The sequence below is a fragment of the Scyliorhinus torazame genome, chromosome 10, assembly GCF_047496885.1.
Source record: "Scyliorhinus torazame isolate Kashiwa2021f chromosome 10, sScyTor2.1, whole genome shotgun sequence".
Taxonomy (NCBI): domain Eukaryota; kingdom Metazoa; phylum Chordata; class Chondrichthyes; order Carcharhiniformes; family Scyliorhinidae; genus Scyliorhinus; species Scyliorhinus torazame.
The window spans coordinates 34,715,091-34,734,364 of NC_092716.1; the positions used below are offsets into that span (position 1 = coordinate 34,715,091).

The 19,274-nt window shown below is 51.8% G+C and overlaps 1 long non-coding RNA gene across 1 annotated transcript in view; it reads left to right on the forward strand.

The window, feature by feature from the left end:
* Positions 1-18,211, forward strand: part of LOC140430459 (uncharacterized) — a 57,433-nt gene extending 39,222 nt beyond the window's left edge. The window contains exon 8 of the long non-coding RNA XR_011949429.1: positions 14,615-18,211. This is a non-coding gene — a long non-coding RNA (uncharacterized lncRNA). The remainder of the gene's footprint in view (positions 1-14,614) is intronic.
* Positions 18,212-19,274: the final 1,063 nt, after the last annotated feature.

Genomic DNA, 19,274 nt, shown 5'->3' on the forward strand with positions numbered 1-19,274 from the left:
CTTTACCACGTTGCTTTTTGGAGGTGCCTGCATCTAACTTTCTAAATCCTAAATCCACTTTTTAAACTTGGTTCTGATACATTCCAAGAGTGGATTTCATTTTCCACTAGGTATGCAAGGAAAGATAATTTTTTTTTGTTCCATGGATCTATAATCTATTTAGCTCATCTTAATTTTCTTCTTCCTTGGTTGTAAAACCTTGCCCTCTCTAGAAACATAATACCCGCTTATCTGAAATAATTCTTATGAATAATTTGTTACAAATTGATTTGAATTTTCCCCTGATCATTAACCAAATTCCAGGGTTATTTCCTCTATTTCAATTGGGTAGCCTTGAATTTTCTGAGTCAAATAATTTCACAGCAAGAGAATCAGAGAAAAGTATAAACAAGGGTAAATATAGAAAGAGTAAAGATATTAAATGTTGAACATGTATTTCACGTGAACAAGTCAGAATCCCTTCATTTTTTTCCCCTTTGTATGGATGATCAGATCCTGAAGTTAATGAAACCCGGAAAGTAAGGTTAGTCCTAGAATCCGAATCATATAGCACAGAAAAGGCCCTTCGGCCCATTGCGTCTGCTTCGGTCAAACGCAACCACCTAACCATTCTAATCCCATTTTCAAGCACTTGGCCCATAGCCTTGTATGCCTAGGATCGTAAGTGCACATCTAAATACTTCTTAATTGTTATGAGGGTCTCTGCCACCACCATCCTTTCAGGCAGCGAATTCCAAACTCCCACCCTCTGGGTAATAAAGTTTTCCTTCACATCCTTTCTGATGGGTGGCACAGTGGTTAGCACTGCTGCCATACAGCTCTAGGGCCCTGGGTTCAGGTCTTGGGTGACTGTCTGTGTCGAGTTTGCACTTCCTCCTCGTGTCCGTGTGGGTTTCCTCCGGGTGCTCCGGTCTCCTCCCACAGTCCAAACATGTGCAGGTTTGGTGGATTGGCCATGCTAAATTGCCCCTTAATGTCCAAAAGGTTAGATGGGGCTATTGGGTGACGGGAATAGAATGGAGGCATGGGTTTAAGTAGAGTGCTCTTTCCAAGAGCCGGTGCAGACTCGATGGGCCAAATGGCATCCTTCTGCACTGCAAATTTATGATTCTAAACCACCTGCCCCTTACCTTAAATCTATGCCCCCAAACCATCGACCTCTCCTCCACCATGGGGAAAAGTTTGTTCCCGTCTACTCTCTCTATGCCCCTCATATTTTATACATCTTAATCATGTCCTCCCTCAGTCTCCTCTGTTCCAAGGAAAACAATCCAAGTCAACCCAATCTCTCTTCAGAACTAAAACTCTCCAGCCCAGGCAACATCCTGGTAAATCTCCTCTGTACCCTTTCCAGTGCTACCACATCCCTCTTATAATGTGGATTCCAGAAATGCGCACAATACTCTAGCTGTGGCCTAACCAACGTTTTATACAGTTCCAGCATAACCTCCCTGATCTTAAACTCTATGCCTCGGCTAATAAAGGGAAGAATACCATAGGCCTTCTTAACCATTGTATCCACCTGCTCTGCAACCTTAAGGGACTGGTGTACATGCACACCAAGGTCCCTGTGATCCTCAGTGCTTCCCAGGGTCCTGCCATTCATCATGTATTCCCTTGTCTTGTCCTGCTCAAGTGCATCACCTCACGTTCATCCGGATTGAATTCCATTTGCCACTGATCAGTTCTTCTGACCAGCCTATCTGTATCCACCTGCAATTGAAGGCTATTCTCCTCACTGTTTACCACCCCACCTATTAAAATTCAAGACACAGTCCCGGAACACATCAATCTTTTGAAATTTCACATTAAGTGTTCAAAGAATTGTTTTTCCTCTGCCTTTGTCAATTATTTTTTGGTTCTAAGGAAGGTATTTAAAAAAAACTATGGGCGCGATTCTCCACTCCCGCGCCGGTTGGGAGAATCGCCTGGGCCGCCAAAATTTCCCGCGACGCCGGTCCGACGCCCTCCCACGATTCTCCCAAGCGGCGGGAACGGCCCCGTCGAGGTCTGCAGGCCGGAGAATCGCCCGAGACACCCAAAATGGCGATTTGCCGGCACCCCTGCTATTCTCAGGCCCGGATGGGCCGAGCGGCCAGCCCAAAACGGCGGGTTCCCCCCGGCGCCGTCCACACCTGGTCGCTGCCGTCGGGAACAGCGCGGGAATGCTGGGGGGGCGGCCTGCGGGGGGGGGGGGGTGGGGGTGGGGGGGGGGGGGGGAGGGGGGATCCTGCACTGGGGGGTACCTCAAATGTGGGGTGGCCCGCAATCGGTGCCCACCGATCGTCGGGCCGTCCTCTCTGAAGGAGGACCTCCTTTCTTCCGCAACCCCGCAAGATCCGTCTGCCATCTTCGTGCGGGGCAGACTTGGAGAGGACGGCAACCACACATGCACGGGTGACGCCAGTTATGCGGCGCTGGCCGCGTCATGTATGCGGCACCGCCTTTACGCGGCGACAAGGCCTGGCGTGTGTAACTGACATGGCCCCGCTCCTCGCCCATTATCGGGCCCTGAATCGGTCGGGATAGGGGCCGTTTCGCGCCTCGACGGCGTTCACGACGGCGTGGGCACTTTGCCGCGGGAGTGGAGAATCCCGCCCAGGATGTATTCTTCCCTTCACTTTCATATGAGCCGCATACTTCTGCAAAACAAAGTGTGTTTCTGAATGTGAATTATCTAAAATGCAATTGATTACATATATCCACCAATTTTGATTGAAAGCGTTTGACTTGAAAATTTCATTTGTTTTCATCATAAATGAACAAATTAGAGCTGATGTAAAATGTTATACATGTTGGAACATGAAGTTGTTCAGGCCTGGTTCTAATGAAGTCAAATGCACATCATTGATCCATTGCGATCTCTGTGTGGCGGATGAAAATCTGTTTCACCTTGGCTGATTCAGATTTGTTTTTGGGGGTGTCCGAACAACTTCTGTGCCTGGACAGCGCTGTGAAAAACAGCTTTTGGAAGTGCAAATTCACTGCTGAAGGTGAGTCATGTGACTGAATAAAAACTGTCCACAGTGGTGTACCATTCATAAGTTGCATTCATAGTTGTAACTCAGACTTCAATGTGAACCATAACATGACTGTAATGGAGACATAGTGATGTACCATCAATTACCACGAGCCGAGAATGGTGGAACAATCGAGGCTTTATTGAACAAGATGTTGTGCCTCCTGTAGCTGGAACCAGAATGGCTGCAGCACAGGCGAGCACACACTTTTGTACAGTGCCGTAATACATACAATATACCATTAGTGGTGTACCACATTCACCCCCTTTTAAAGAAAGAGTCCGGCGGGGGTGACGGAAACATTACAAATTAAGTCTGTCGGGGGCTTTGACCCTCCGCCGCGATCGCCTCAGTCCTGCTGGAGATGTGGGCGTCGACCTGGTCACCTGCGACTCCGGGAGCGTGTTTTCCTCATCTTCGTCACCTGCTGGGGCGGGGGCTGCGGTGAGGTTCGTTGGAGGGAGGGTGAGTGGCGCAGGGGTGAATGAGGCAACCAGGGGGGGGGGAAGGAGCAGTGTCAGGTCGGGGGTCGTGGGTGGGGACCCACCGGGTGCCACGTCCCAGAGGGAGATGGTGTCTTGGCGCCCGTCGGGGTGTGCCATGTACGCGTACTGCGGGTTTGCATGTAAGAGGTAGACCCTCTCGACCAGGGGATCCGATTTATGGCTCCACACATGCTTCCAGAGGAGGACGAGTCCAGGAACTGTCAGCCATGTTGGGAGCGAGACCCTGGAGGTGGACTTCCTGGGGAAGGCAAACACACATTCATGAGGGGTCTCATTAGTGGCGGTGCAGAGGAGCGACCGGATGGAGTGGAGCTCGTCGGGGAGGAACTCCTGCCAGCGGGAGACCGGGTGATTTTTAGACTGTAGGGCCAGCAGGACGGCCTTCCAAACCGTCACGTTCTCCCTTTCCACCTGCCCGTTTCCTGCTCGAGGCGATGCCCTTGCTGAGCAGGAACTGACGCAGCTCATCGCTCATGAAAGAGGATCCCCGATCGCTGTGGATGTAGGTGGGGAAACCGAACAGAGTGAAGATGCTGTGCATGGCTTTAATTACCGTGGCAGAAGTCATGTCAGGGCATGGGATGACGAAGGGGAACCGGGAGTACTCATCAATAACGTTGAGAAAGTACACATTGCGGTTCGTGGAGGGGAGGGCCCTTTGAAGTCATGCTGAGGCTTTCAAAGGGGCGGGAGGCCTTCACCAGGTGTGCGCTATCTGGCCAGTAGAAGTGCGACTTGCAATCTGCGCAGACTTGGCAGTCTCTGGTGATGGTCCTGACCTCCTCAGTGGAGTAGGGCAGGTTGCGGGCCTTGATGAAATGGAAGAACCGGGTGCTCCCGGGTGGCAGAGGTCATAGTGGAGAGCCCGGAGTCGGTCTACCTGTGCGCTGGCACATGTACCGCGGGATATGGCACCTGGAGGCTCATTGACCTTCCCCGGGCGATACAAGATCTCATAGTTATAGGTGGAGAGCTCGATCCTCCACCTCAAGATCTTGCCATTTTTGATCTTGCTCCGCTGTGTATTATTAAACATGAAGGCAACCGACCGTTGGTCAGTGAGGAGAGTGAATCTCCTGCCGGCCAGGTAATGCCTCTAACGCCGCACAGCTTCCACAATGGCTTGGGCCTACTTCTCGACAGAGGAGTGCCGAATTTCAGAGGCATGGAGGGTGCGGGAAAAGAAAGCCACGGGCCTGCCCGCCTGGTTGAGGGTGGCGGCCAGAGTTACGTCCGATGCATCTCTCTCCACTTGGAAGGGGAGGGACTCGTCGACCGCGTGCATCGTGGCCTTGGTGATGTCCGCCTTGATGTGGCTGAAGGCCTGGCGGACCTGAGCTGTCAGGGGAAAAACTGTCGACGTGATGAGTGGGTGGGCCTTGTCCGCATAATTAGGGACCCACTGGGCGTAATATGAGAAAAACCCCAGGCAACGTTTCTGAGCAGTGGGGGAGAGGGAGTTCCAGGATGGGGTGCATGCGGTCGGGGTCGGGCCGTAGGATCCATTTTCCACTACATAGCCAAGGATGGCTAAGCGGTTGGTGCGGAACACACTTTTCTCCTTATTGTAGGCGAGGTTAAGGAGTTTGGCGGTATGGAGGACTATTTTCAGGTTTGCGTCATGGTCCTGCTGATCGTGGCCGCAGATGGCGACATTATCTAGGTACGGGAAGGTGGCCCGCAGCCTGTACTGGTCAACCATTCAGTCCATCTCTCGCTGGAAGACCAAGACCCCATTGGTGATGCCAAAGGGAACCCTAAGGAAGTGATAGAGGCGGCCATCTGCTTCAAACGCAGTGTATTGGCGGTCCTCCGGGCAGATGGGGAGCTGGTGGTCGGCGGACTTCAAGTCTACTGTGGTAACGACTCGATACTGCGCAATCTGATTGACCATGTCAGATATGCGTGGGAGGGGGTACGCGTCGAGCTGCGTGTACCAATAAATGGTCTGACTGTAGTCAATGGCCATCCCGTGCTTCTCCACAGTTTTCACGACCACTACTTGAGCTCTCCAGGGGCTGTTGCTGGCCTCGATGATCCCCTCCCGCAGAAGCCGTTGGACCTCCGACCTGATGAAGGTCCTGTCCTGGGCACTATACCGTCAGCTCCTAGTGGCGACGGGTTTGCAGTCCGGGGTGAGGTTCGCAAACAGGGAAAGTGGATCGACCTTAAGAGTTGTGAGGCCGCAGACGGTGAGGGGGTGCAGTTGTCCACAGAATTTCAAAGTCAGGCTTCGGAGATGACACTGAAAATCCAGGCCGAGCAACAGGGCAATGCAAAGGTGGGGGAGGACATAGAACCTGATGTTGCTGAATTCTACGCCTTGGATGGTGAGGGTCGTGATACAGTACCCCCGGATTTCAACGGAATGGGATCCGGAGGCCAGGGAGATTTTCTGGGTGACGGGGTGTACCGGGAGGGAGCAGCACCTTACTGTAGTGAGGTGGATGAAACTCTCTGTGCTGCCGGAGTCAAAGAGGCAGGTCGTCTCTTGCCCGTTGATCTTCACCGTCGTCATAGCGGTCGCGAGGTTGCGGAGCCGAGACTGATCCAGGGTGATGGAGGCGAGCTGCGGAAAATGCTGGGAGGTCCCGGGCTGATCAGCGGTGGCAGAGTGAGTAGTAGGCGGTGAACGGCCAGACGAGCAGGGGTCCTGAGACGCAGTCCAAAATGGCGCCGAAGATGGCGGCGTCAAAGATGGCGGCATCAAAGATGGCGGCGTCCACAGGCCGCACGGGGTTGCGGAGGGGAAGATGACGGTGCCCCTGGGTTGCACGTGGGGGGTGTAGAAATGCCGGGCCTGGAAACAGCGGCGACCGACCAGGCCTGGCAAACGGAAACAAAGTGCCCTTTCTTCCCACACCTGTTGCAAGTTGTGCTCCGCACCGGGCAGCGCTGCCTGGGGTGTTTGCTTTGTCCACACAAAATAACACTTGGGCCCCCCGGAGTTGGCTGGCTGCCGCACGGCGCAGGCTTGCGGTGAGCTGGAGTCGGCAGCTGGTGGGGCCCACGATGCCCACGAGGGTGCAGCGCAGTCGGGGTTGTAGGACTGCAGGTTATGGGAGGCCACTTCTAATGGATTATCAAGCTGTCTAGTCCCCGCGAGATCGAGCGTACCCCCTTCCAATAGTTGCTGGCGGATGTACGTAGACTTCATGCCCGTGACATAAGCGTCTCTAATTAAAAGTTCGGTGTGTTGGACTGCCGAAACTGACTGGCAGTCACAGATCGATCTGTAGGGCTCGTAAGAAATCGTCCAGAGCGTCCCCGGGGAGTTGCTGTCTCGTGGCCAGGAGGTGCCCGGCGTACACTTGATTCACCAGTTTAACGTAATGTCCCTTCAGGAGCATTATCGCTTCAGAGTAGGTGGGCGCATCCCGGATGAGGGGAAAAATGGCAGGGCTCTCCCATGAGTAGAGGACTTGGAGCTTCTGCGAGTCCAAGGGTTCTTCAGTGGCTGCTTTGAGGTAGTCTTCGAAGCAGGCTAGCCAGTGGTCGAAGGTGGACGTGGCGTTGGTTGTGTGAGGGCTCAGCTGCAGGCGATAAGGCTTGATAAGTAACAGTTTAGAAGGATTATCTCATTCATCATTGGTCATTTCTGGGATAAGCTTGACCAGTGTTTTAGTTTATTGGATACATTTACCCAATTTATTTTGAACAATGAAACAGATTAAACTATAAAATGTTTCGATGGTCAAAACAAGTGAAAAATCTCATTTTGTAACGGGGTTGCCAGTGTACTTTACTTTTTAAAAAAATAGCAATTTTACTCTCAACTTAGAGATCTCTGGTGTGATTTAGAAACTATTTCATGGATTAATGTGTATCTGCCAAGATTACAATTTGCAAAAGCACTAACAGATTAGAAATTTATTGACAGCCCCATTATTCTTAATTCCTTGAAATTTTGGAAGGAAAGTATAATATTTTGACATGATGACATGAATTGTCAATGTGAAGTGCAAAGCACAAATGGTTTATACCTGTCATCTGAACGCTGAAGTGTTAATGCAATATGCTCAATTCTCTTTAGTTTATGAATTATTTCATGATCATAACAGAATCAGATATGTTAAGTGCTGTTTGATCAAAAGATTTTAGGTTGAAATTTCTTCTGCAACAGATTGAGGTGATGCTCCTGTTGAGCAGTCCCGGGACGGTGTTTCATATGCCCATGCTGGGTGTGATTTTCGCGGGGTGGGGGATATAAAATAGGGTGGGTGCCACCTTCCCACCCATTGCAAGATCACACCCATCATACAGGGGCGGGAGGGGAGGAGCCGACATTGGAAGCCTGTCTGCCATATTTTAACAGGTAATGAAGGGTCAATTAGGCTTGTCATCAAGCCAGTTGACACTGATAACATGGCACCTGTGCCATCGGCACGGGTAGTCGGGCAGGAATTGGCAGCCCGATTGTTCAATAATTCCTTCAAAGGTCGGGAAAGGAGGGTTGTGTTTTATCTTCGGTGGGCTGACCTTTACTGATTGTGGATATGCTCCCCCATTCCCCCCCCCCCCCCCCCCCCCCCCCCCCCGGCGATTGAATCCCCTCTTACTTTTTTTTTTCTACACATCCACAGTCTTAAACCTACCTGCTTCCAGGGTGAATTATCCACCCCCACTCCTGTAATATGCTGTCCCTGGTAATTGATTGGCATGCTACCACACCCAAGAGTGACCGCTCAGACCTTCCTGATTTCAATGCTGCTGTGAAGACAGACTCACACTTTCCCACATGAAATAAGTCAAAATCAGGCAACAACTTTCACCGCTTCTCAAGCCTTGCACTCCTGAACCACGTAGCTATTGATCTGGAAGGAACACTTAGCCAGGCAGAACCCGGTGGCCCCCAGAACTGTGAAGAAAAGAGGGCAAAATAGAAATGAATTTTTCAGTAGGCAATGGAAAGAGCTGTGGAGCAAATGTTACATCAGCTAAATTCTGGGCCAAGTTTTTTTTAAAGATGCAGCTTGTGATTTATGTTAGAATTGGGTCTTTGTTCCAATGTACAATTCTGCTGGGACATTTTTTGATGTTTCAATTAGCTGTGCCGCAAAGTGGTAGAACAAGTGCACAGCACCACACAAGGAGTAGAGGCCGAGCAGTTTCCTGGAGCCAAAGAATATCAATGGCTTTTTTCACACCCTTTCAGGTGACCAACGCATTGCCAAAAGGACATTAGAATATTGCATCATCTCTCCTAGATAATAACAAATCATAGTTGTATAGAACTTTGGGACATAGTTAATGTATATAGGCAACTGAAAATTGAGAGATAATAAAACAAAAAGTGCTGTAAAATCTCAGCAGGTCCACAGCCTCCCTGGAGAGAGAAACAGCGTTAATGTTTTGAGGTCATATGACTCTTCTTCTGATGACTCTTCTTCTGGCAGTGCCAATCTGGCCTGGCATGTTGGACCCTGAGGGATGTCAAGGAGGTACATCCATTGCCCATGTGGCATTCTACCACTGCCAGGCTGCAGAGGGAGGGTCGCCCAAGGGAGTTTGGTAGGCTCGGGCTGGCAGGAGGGGGTTGAGCTCAGGACTCCCCCAGGATGGGGGTCCCGTGTCTGACTGCTCCTTCTATCTGTGGCAAACCTGAAGATCACTTTTGGCACGGTGATCTTAGGCAGCCTTCTGTTAAAGATCATCATCATTGGACTGTATTTTTCAGCCACACCCAACGCAAATTCACCATGGACAGGACGGAGACCATGTCAAGGTCTGTTGACCTCAGGCGGGAAGTTCAGGTCATCGGGTGGGGGCGGCTGAAAAATCCCGCCGCTTGTCTGCTTTGAAATTGCCTTCCCACTTCGACAACTGTCTGCCAACTGATAAGCAGATCAGAAGTTCATTGAAAATACAAGCCAGGAAATCTCAGGTACTTTCCCTTTCTTTACATCTGCTCACTCAGCTCCATGCTTTTAACACTGCAGCTTTTAGATGTTTCTGAACCTTCCTAGAAAGCTCCCGACAGTTTAAAAGCTTTGAAATCGTCTTAGATCCTTTGAAATTCTTTGTATTCATTCAATTTCATAGCGCATACCTTTAACCAGCCTTTGATTGACAGCTTAACGGTTTATAAACAGCAGGCAGGATGTTTGTTTATCTAGCTTCCCTTCACGCTAGAATGCATCTGAGACACCACCCATTGATCCTAACCACAATTTTTATTAACATCCTGATCGCTAGCTTCTGGCAACTTGAAAAATGTTAAATGCTTTCAGCTCCTCTGTTCTAACCGTGGGAGGAACGGAAAACACAGAGCATTTTTGGAATTGCCTGCAGCTGCCAATCAGAACAAGCATGTTTATAAACCACCAGAGCAGGCGGGTAGCCCATTTTGGCTGGCGCTGTGGGATCGGAGCCTCACGATGATGCTGCTTTTGGGCTGAGACAGGGGGCGTCATTCTCCGCCGGCGGGAGTCTCCGTTTTGCCGGCGCCCGGGGGATTCCCGACGGCGTGGGGCTGCCCCACAATGGGAAACCCCATTGACTGGCCGGTGTTACGGAGACTCCCGCCGGCCGGTCGGGGCAGAAATGTGGCGGGGCGGGTAGGAGAATTTTGCCCCTGATTCTCCGCCCAATCGGGTTTCCCGATTGCAGGGGGCGGGAGCGGAGATTCGGCCCCAGTGTCTACTGATATTCATGCAGCCATGTTATTTATTATATATGGTACACCCTTTATGGAGCAGTCACCTGTCCTTTAAAGCCAGTTTGCAAAGTCATAAGTAAGTCCTAAGAGAACTTAGTTGTGTGTTTCCTTTACAAAATGCTGACTTGTATATCAGCCATCTCTTTTCCCACTATCTTATGCCTATAAATTTTTACTGAATGGTGAAGGTTGTTGGAAGATTTGTGGTGTGAACGTAGGTCCATGAAGCAGGGCTAGAATCACGGCCAGGAGATGGTTGTGGAGAATTGATATGAATAGACCAGGGGCGTCATTCTCCGACCCCCCGCCGTGTTGGAGAATCGCCGGGGGCTGCCGTGAATCCCGCCCCCGCCGGTTGCCGAAGTCTCCGGTACCGGATATTCGGCGGGGGCGGGAATCGTGCCGCGCCGGTTGGCGGGCACCCCCGCTGGATTCTCCGGCCCGGATGGGCCGAAGTCCCGCCGATAAATTGCCTGTCCCGCCGGCGTGGATTAAACCCCTTTTGAACGGCGGGACAAGGCGGCGTGGGCGGGCTCCGGGGTCCTGGGGGGTGCCCCCACAGTGGCCTGGCCCGCGATCGGGGCCCACCGATCCGCGGGCGGGCCTGTGCCATGGGGGCACTCTTTCCCTTCCGCCTCCGCCATGGTCTCCACCATGGTGAAGGAGGAAGAGACTCCCTCCACTCCGCATGCGTGGGAAACTGTCAGCGGCCGCTGACGCTCCCGCGCATGCGCCGCCCGGGGATGTCATTTCCGTGCCAGCTGGCGGGGCAACAAAGGCCGTTTCCGCCAGCTGGCGGGGCGGAAATCCCTCCGGCGTTGGCCTAGCCCCTCATTATTGGAGCTCGGCCCCCAAAGATGCGGAGCATTCCGCACCTTTGGGGCGGCGCGATGCCCGTCTGATTGGCGCCGTTTTGGGCGCCAGCCGGCGGACATCGCGCCATTTGGGGAGAATTTCGCCCCAGAATACTATGGTCTGCACCATGGTGTCGATATCCTCGGTGATGCTCCTCAGTAACTGGGCCCCATTCCCCAGTGACCGGGCCACACTCTGCAGTGCTTCGGCAATACCAACCTGCAACTGGGACAAGCTCCGCACTGCCTCGGCCATGCCCATCTGAGAGCAGGACTTGGCCCGCAGAACCTCATCAACCTCACCCCCAGCCAGGGAGGCATTCTGCCGAGACCGTCAACCATAGCCGTCACCGGCAGCGCGATGCCTTGGACACCTTCACTCATTGTGCCGGCGCATTCACCAGGTTCTCCATTGCAGTCACCACCTGAGCAGTGTTGGCCTCAGTGCCAATCATTGCCAGCACCATCTCCTGGCCTGTAGCCTCTGGGACTCTTCCAAGCGGCTATGGATCTGCTGGAGCGACGCTGGCATCACCATATCCTCTCCATCAGCTCTGGGTCACCCACTTCCAGAGGCTCAGCATCAGGCTGGGACCCAGCTGGGTCCTGGGATCCACTAATATTTCCCACCGAGGTTTGTGTATCTGCGCTGGTGGAAGGTGGGGATGACAGCTGAGCCGCGACCATGGTTGCACCCTCGAAGCTCCTCGCCAAGGTGTTCTCCTCAGAGTCAGGAGAGGGTGCCGCCCGGGATGGTCTTGATCCGTCGGCAAGAGGATCTACAGGAGAATGGACATGTGGTCAGTAGGAGGGATGGGTCAGTCAGTAAAGTAATCAATACACACTTTTGACAGGTCCTCCAAGTGGAGCCCAGTGGGTCCTCACCTCTCAGGCATCCGCCAGCCTCCGCGTTGGTGACCACCCTGTCCTCGGCCAGCAGTCCAGACAGAGGCAGTGAAAAGAAAATCACTGCTTCACAACCCACCTGGGCAATACAGCTGCTGGCTCAGGCAGCGGAAGCAGCACCTGGAAAGAGAAAACCAGTTCGCTGGGTTTAAACCCCATTCTGTTAGTTTCACAACTGACCCCTTCAACCATGAAGGGAGATGAATGGAAAGCAGTTAACTCTGTTTGAAGTGGTTCAGGAGCTGTCATTCAAAGCTTGATGTTTATAAGCATTGCAGTTAGTTGCACAGCTGATCACTTCAAATTTACTCAACAGTGAAGGGAGATGAATTAATTAAAGGGACCAATGTTGATAGCTGGGTGTATGTGGAAATTGCCACTCTCAACCTAGTAAAATCAATAGCAAAGAGAAATGAATGAATTGCTTGCAGCTCAAATATCTGAGGGGGTTTCACCTTCGCTGACTGGTTTTCTCTTTCCAGGAATTGACAGGTACTGCCTCCTGTGTCTGAGCCAGGAAGTGTATTGCACAAGTGAGTTTTAAAGCAGAGGTTTTTTTTCACAGCCTCTGGCTGGACTGCTCACTGGCTTCCTGACAGAGGTCTCTCTTCTGGGGGACTTCCAGACAGAGGTCCCGCTTCTGGGGGACTTCCAGAAAGGAGTCTCTCTTCTGGGGGATCTCTGGGGGGGAGGGTTCTCTTTAATTAGGGGATCTCTGTGGGGGTGTTTATTTCGGCGTTCTTTGTGGGGGGTCTCCTTATTTAAGGGGTCTCTATGGGGGTCTCTTTATTTAGGGATCTCTGTGGGGGGTTGTCTCTTTATTTAGCCGGTCTTAGTGGGGAGTCTCTTTATTTAGGGGGTCTCTGATGGGGGGGTTCAGGTCACCCGTACTGCTGGGGAGGGGGGACAGTGTGGGGGGGGGGCGGATTTGGTCACTCCCATACTGGTGGGGAGGTGGGGCGGGGGTTGACCCAGAAAGCCCGGGGGGGAGGGCTGAAATGCGTTATTGGGGGGCTAAGCCGCGGGACCTCGCTATCAGGCCACCCGCTAAAAATGGTGACCCTATAGTAGGATTCTCTAAAAATTTGCATGACTAGGGATTGGGAATTGCTTCTTGTTTTCAGATGCAATTCAGCTTTGGCGGGAGTCTCCCAAACAGAGACTCCTGCCCCAGCTCTAAATTCTACGCCTCTTGATGCCAGGAATGCGATCCGCAATCAGGCGGAGAATATGGCGTTTCCCGAAAATCGAGGTCCGCACCCAGCACCGAACCGAATGCCATGCTTCGGAGGGCCCTGTGAAGCGATCCACGTCCTGCGCTGGTGCCGGCATGCAGGACGAGCAACTGTATGCATTTAAATATCACTACCGGGTTTTACCCAGTATACTACGAGCCTCTGCGATTATCTGCCCCTCTTCGGCAGAGGTGTCGTGGGCATGGTTCACAGCAGGTGTTGAAAAGTGGGGTCTGGGCACCATTGCTTCTGAGGGAGAGGGACGAGGTAAGAGAAGTTTCTAAACTAGTTATACACGGAAACAAAATGTAGCACTTGCTCGAGGGTGCCTGCCTGGTATGAGGTGGAGTAGTTGGGGCCCTATGGATTCGGGGTGTCCCTGTTGGGGTCGGGCTGGCCTGGCATGGGCCACAATTGCTGTAGGAGTTGCTATCACGGCAACCATTTGGCACAGGTGGCAGGTCCCTGGCTGCTCACTCTGTCGACTGCTCACTGTGTCCTGCAGATGCTCACAGAGCCTCAGGTCATTTGGGAGCCCACCTTCTGGGAACCCTCAGAATGGGCGTGGCCACGCTCAATCAGTGGCACAGCAGGTGCTGCCACTCCTCAGTGCACTCATCAGAAGCACAACCTCACTGCATGAGAGGCAGGGAAGAGAACAGCACACCTCAGACAAAGGTCACATACCACCATGGCCTCTGGCACCCCCCTGGCACACTGCCCCGCTCAGGGCATAGGCCTCAAAAGTTAGACTATCAACTAGTCCACTCTGCAGGACCGCCAGCTGTCTCCAGGTCCTGGCTGCCAATTGCGCCCCTGCTCCCACCCAACCTGCCCCGGGCAGGTTGTCACAACCTGTGCGTCACACCCGGGACCCATACCACCAGCAGCTAGGCTCCCAGCAGACGCCCTCCCCCACTCGTCCAATCCCAGCTGTAGGACCTACCCACATACAAGTTCCGAAGCATGGAGCTGATTGGTGGCACACCGTGACCCTCTCCTCCGCACAGACAGGTGCCACCCTGCTTGCAGGATAATACACGGCCCACCCAGTGAGGACTCCCACAGTAGACCCCACTAGCGAAACAGAACAAGGGCCACAGAGCCTATCGCTGATACGGGCTGCGGCAGCCACTGGTAACCCAGTCGACAGGGATGGGGGTGAGGATGGATGCTCCCCGGTTCCACTCGCTGATGGGATCAGGGGTGCAGTCTGGAAGGCAACCCACTAGTAAGGGGAGGGGGCGGGGTGCTGAGGTGTGGGGGTGTGATAGGGGGGAGAGGGGTGGAAATGCACAGGGTGGAACTGAGGTGCAACCCGTAGCCTATTAGATTTGGATGGGAAAGGGAATACCCATCTTGCTAACCTGTCTTCTCTTCTCTCTCTCTCCCCCCCCCCCCCCCCCCCCCCCCCCACCCGCCCACCTCCCTGCAGTGTTTGAATTTTGGAGGTCAGCCAAGAATGCTTGCTAACTACCTGGCCGCAGCTGCCCTTGCAGAAGCACTGAGGCTACAGGCACAGGCGCTGCTCGGGGAGGAGCCTGCACAACAAGAGCCTGCCCCAGAAGAGCAGGGCCACTCAGTGAGGCTGGTGAGCCAGCTGTCTGACAGACCGAGCGGGAGGTGCGAAAGAGGTACCACATCAGGCCATGTTTATACCGTCAGCGCTTGTCCTTTGAGGAGCTGCCGGACTGGACGTGCCACCAAAGACTCTGGCTGAGCCCTGTCTCCCTGTCAGGGAGACTGTGCACCATCAGTGCCGTATGATTGCGCACCTGGAACCGTATGGAGGAGGACACCCGCTGTCTGTAGACATGAAGGTAATGGTCGTTCTGGAAGTCGTTGCCTCGGGGACTTTCCAGGCGTCGAGCGGGGACCTGACAGGTATATCCTAGACATTCGCACACAGGTCCTTCATCAATCGAAGGGCCTCCAGTCCCTGAACGTTCAGTTGGTGTGTGACCAGTAGCTGCTCATAATGCACGTATGCACTCGATACCTGGGCAACACTCATGACTTGTATACCCTGGCGCACTCGTCGGTTCCTGGCACTTTCGAAGCATGCCCTTGGGTGAGGGGTTGGCTCTTGGGTTATCCGCTGCGGTCGTGGCTAATGACGCCTGCCCAGAGGCCCAGGACTGATGCGGAGAACTGTTATAACGATGCCCATGCAGCAACTAGGTATTTCATTGAGTGGTGCACTGGCGTCGTCAAGTTGCGATGAGGTGCCTGGATTGCTCTGGCGTAGCCCAAAGAGGACCTCGCACATCGTGGTGGCCTGCTACGTGCTACACATCGCGAAGCAGACGGGGGACATGCTGGAGGATGAGTAGGAAGAACACCAGGCCTCATCGGAAGAGGAGGAGGTGGATGATGGGCAGGAGGACCAGGGCTTGGACCAGAGCAGGCACAGGAAGCCATCCAGCGTGTGCATCAGGGCTGCCGCTCATGGGACAATCTCATTGCCTCCAGGTTCGTCGGCTAGGGGCATGGTCACTGGCAGTCACCCTCCCTGTTTCACCTCCCTATACACTCCCCATAGCCACTCACATCCTCCCCTGTTCCACCTACCCATACCACATTCCCCCCCACCCCAGCTCCCCCACTCCCCTCCGAGTTTCCTACTAGCATCACCACAGGCTTGGTGGTCTCAGTGGAGGATGATGACACCTCCTGTGAGTTGAGCTCTGGTGCTGCTCACTGTTTGACAAAGTCTAACTCCTGCCTTCAGTATCACATTTCACTGTTCGCCTGGGTGGTCCCTACATGTGTGCTGGCCATCCCATCTCCCGGGCCCATATACCCATGCTGGAGGGCCTGGATCTGGATGTGCCCGGCCGACTTCCGGGTGTCGCAGGTGACGAGGTGCCACCTTGTTCTGCCTGCTGCCCATGGGATGCGCCAGTGTCAGGTGGGGGGGAGGGGCGATTCAGAAGCCCTGAGGTGTTCCAGCACCTCCTTGTGGGAGGCACTGGCACAGGCTCCATCCCTTCTTCCTCCATAGGGGTGCTCGATGGCCCCCGGGTTGCTCCCTGAGACCGAGGTGAGGCCGGAGTGAGCTCCGGAGGCACCACTGTCACCTGCCGCTGCCAGTCCTGGAGGCCTGCTCTCATCTCAACCAGGGACCTGATGCTCACAGCCATTGAGCACAGAGACTGGGTCACATCCCTCAGTGAATCCAACATGTTCCTCTGCACCTCAGTTACGGCTGTCAGAACCTCGGTCATGTCTCTCTGTGCCTGGCTCAGAGCAGCAGGCACGTGGCCAATGAACAAAGAGAAAGAAAAGTACAGCACAGGAACAGGCCCTTCAGCCCTCCAAGCCTGTGCCGACCATACTGACCGTCTAAACTAAAATCTTCTACACTTCCTGGGTCCGTATCCCTCTATTCCCATCCTATTCATGTATTTGTCAAGATGCCCCTTAAATGTCACTATCGTCCCTGCTTCCACCATCTCCTCCGGTAGCGAGTTCCAGGCACCCACTACCCTCTGTGTAAAAAACTTGCCTCGTACATCTACTCTAAACCTTGCCCCTCTCACCTTAAACCTATGCCCCCTAGTAATTGAACCCTCTACCTTGGGAAAAAGCCTCTGACTATCCACTCTGTCTTTGCCCCTCATAATTTTGTAGACATCTATCAGGTCGCCCGTGGGGCATTGAGCCCATGGCTCTCAATGCCCTCAGCCATGAACCTTTGTGATTGGGCCAAGCTCTGGAGTGCCACAGCAATGTCCATGTGGGCCCAGTACATGGCTGCCTGTGACTGGGCTCCCCTGTCCTGAGCCTATGCATTTGACCACACAGTGTGCCCCAAGCCTTGGCTGTCTTGATCCACAGCTGCACCTTTCTCACCCGAGGCTTCCACCGCAGATACCATCCGTTCAGTGTTGGCCTGAGTACCATGTATTGTTGGCACAATCTCCTGCTCCTGAAGGCTGTTGGACTCCTCCTGGAAGGTTGCTGATGCTGCACCCTGTAGACCTTGGATCTTCACCAGTGACGGGATCGTTGAAGACCATTGTAATGCTCTGCGACCATTAGCTTTAAATCTCCCATTCGAGATCTATATCATTCCGGCAGTGAATAACATTCCTGAAAGTAAACTGGAAACTTCCACATGCCATGTGCAGTTGAACAATGTGGCTTGTTGCACGTCCAATTACAGTTTTACAGTTGACCGCAATGCTAATTAACAAAGTATTTTATGGCTAATAAGCACTTCCGAGTTATCAGAAGAAATATTATTGACTTTCAATGTGTACTGAAATTTTGCATAAATGTTGGCCTTCAGGATTAGGTTGATTCCGACTATAACTTTTACTTAAGGACACCGAATGTTGCATTGCCTTCATGAACAATATTTTTCAAGACGTGTGATGTTTTAAACTTGTTTTTCACATTGTTCAATGCAATTCTTTTTCTGCTATTTAGGTCTTTCTGCAGTACAGCTTTCCTCCATTTCCTGATCTTTATAAATATCACTCTAATAGCTGGATGTTCAAAGACTTCTAAGGTAGCTCAGTATGTTACAACCTTCTAGTATTTGTTTCTTTTTCTACCGTCTCCCCACTCACCAACTATTACTTGGATAATCTCTCCCGATGTTGTGAATTTGCGATGTAAATGATCACAGCTGCAAACCCTCACCCTACCACTCTGCTGTGCTACACTCTGGTACACCAACTAGTCCTACAATCAAGCAATTTTATGAACGAACATTTGTTTAATTAAAAAATAAAAGCTGTTCACTCATGGAACTAATTGCTTTAACTCTTCCCCTGTGGGACTCTAACAGCCTAAATAGTTTAACCTAAATTCCCTCTTAATTTTCAGCACAGCAACCAAATATCTTCAAGGAGAGATGAAAGCTGGTTTACATGATTAGGGGAGTAAATAACACAGAACTCTATGTACTTCCCCTCCCACCCCAACACAATTAAATGAAAGGAACTTTTAAAATAAATGATTTTTTTTTGTGAATAATGGAAGTGAATGTAAAGGATAAAGAAATAAAACAAAATTTATTGCACCACTTCGGAAGATCTTGTTGCCTTGTGTGAATTACTAAATTGTAAGTCGAGTAATTCAGACTTTCGATCTTCTTCAGCAAAAGATCGTTACTGCTCACTTGCATGTCCATGGATTATGGAACACATTTTCACTAGGGAGTTGGGCCCTTGTGTTCCTGATTTATTCCTGACAGTGAAAGTAACACATGGATAAAGTAAGACAATAGTGTGAACCTAATATTGTCGTTTTCCTCCAATTCCATTCTTCGGATCCTCCTCCCTTTCCAGTCTTTTCCTTCCTGTTTCTCGCCAATTACCAGCCCATTTGGAAAGAGGGACAGACTTGGTCTATAAGATAAACACTGAGGTAGATGTTCAGCCACAATCTAGTTGAATGACACAGCAGGTTTGAGGGTCTGAATGGCTGACTCCTCCTATTTCTGACGTAACTTCAAAATTGTATGTGAGGTTCGATTAGTGATCTCACAAGGTGCTAGATACGTGTAATCAATAATTCTTTACCCAAAGGGAATTCATGAGTCTGGTAAACTCAGCAAAGAATATAGGTGACCACCTAAAAGGTAAGCCAACCGTGGTCATTTTTAAGCTGTCAGACTACTATTGGTAATCACTCCATATGGTAATTTTTAACAAATGTGTGCTATGAAGTCTGTTAGAGATTGCATTTGGATTTATTTTCTCTCATCTGTTTAAAACTCCTTGTAATAATTAACTTCATAGCTTTGTCCCTTCCACCTCTGAAGGCTCTTGTTCCTGTACTTTCCCACTGCCTTTTGATTCAGGCCTTCCTTTCAGTCTCCCTTCTCTTTTCTGTGTTGGAAGATTATCAGTCTTTCAGCCCCACATTGTGGAGCATTCGATTTGGCCGCTCCACTTTGTGACTTCTTTCCCCTGCCTCAAAAAGCCTGATCAATGCCTATCTGTTCAGCCTTGCTCCCCAGTATGTCTCCCAATTCACCTTCCTGTATTTATTGTTCACCAGTTTTCGCTATCCAAGTGGAGGGCTGAGTCTGTTGATCTAAATACCCAGATGCTTCATGTCATTCATGTAAGTCGAAGGTG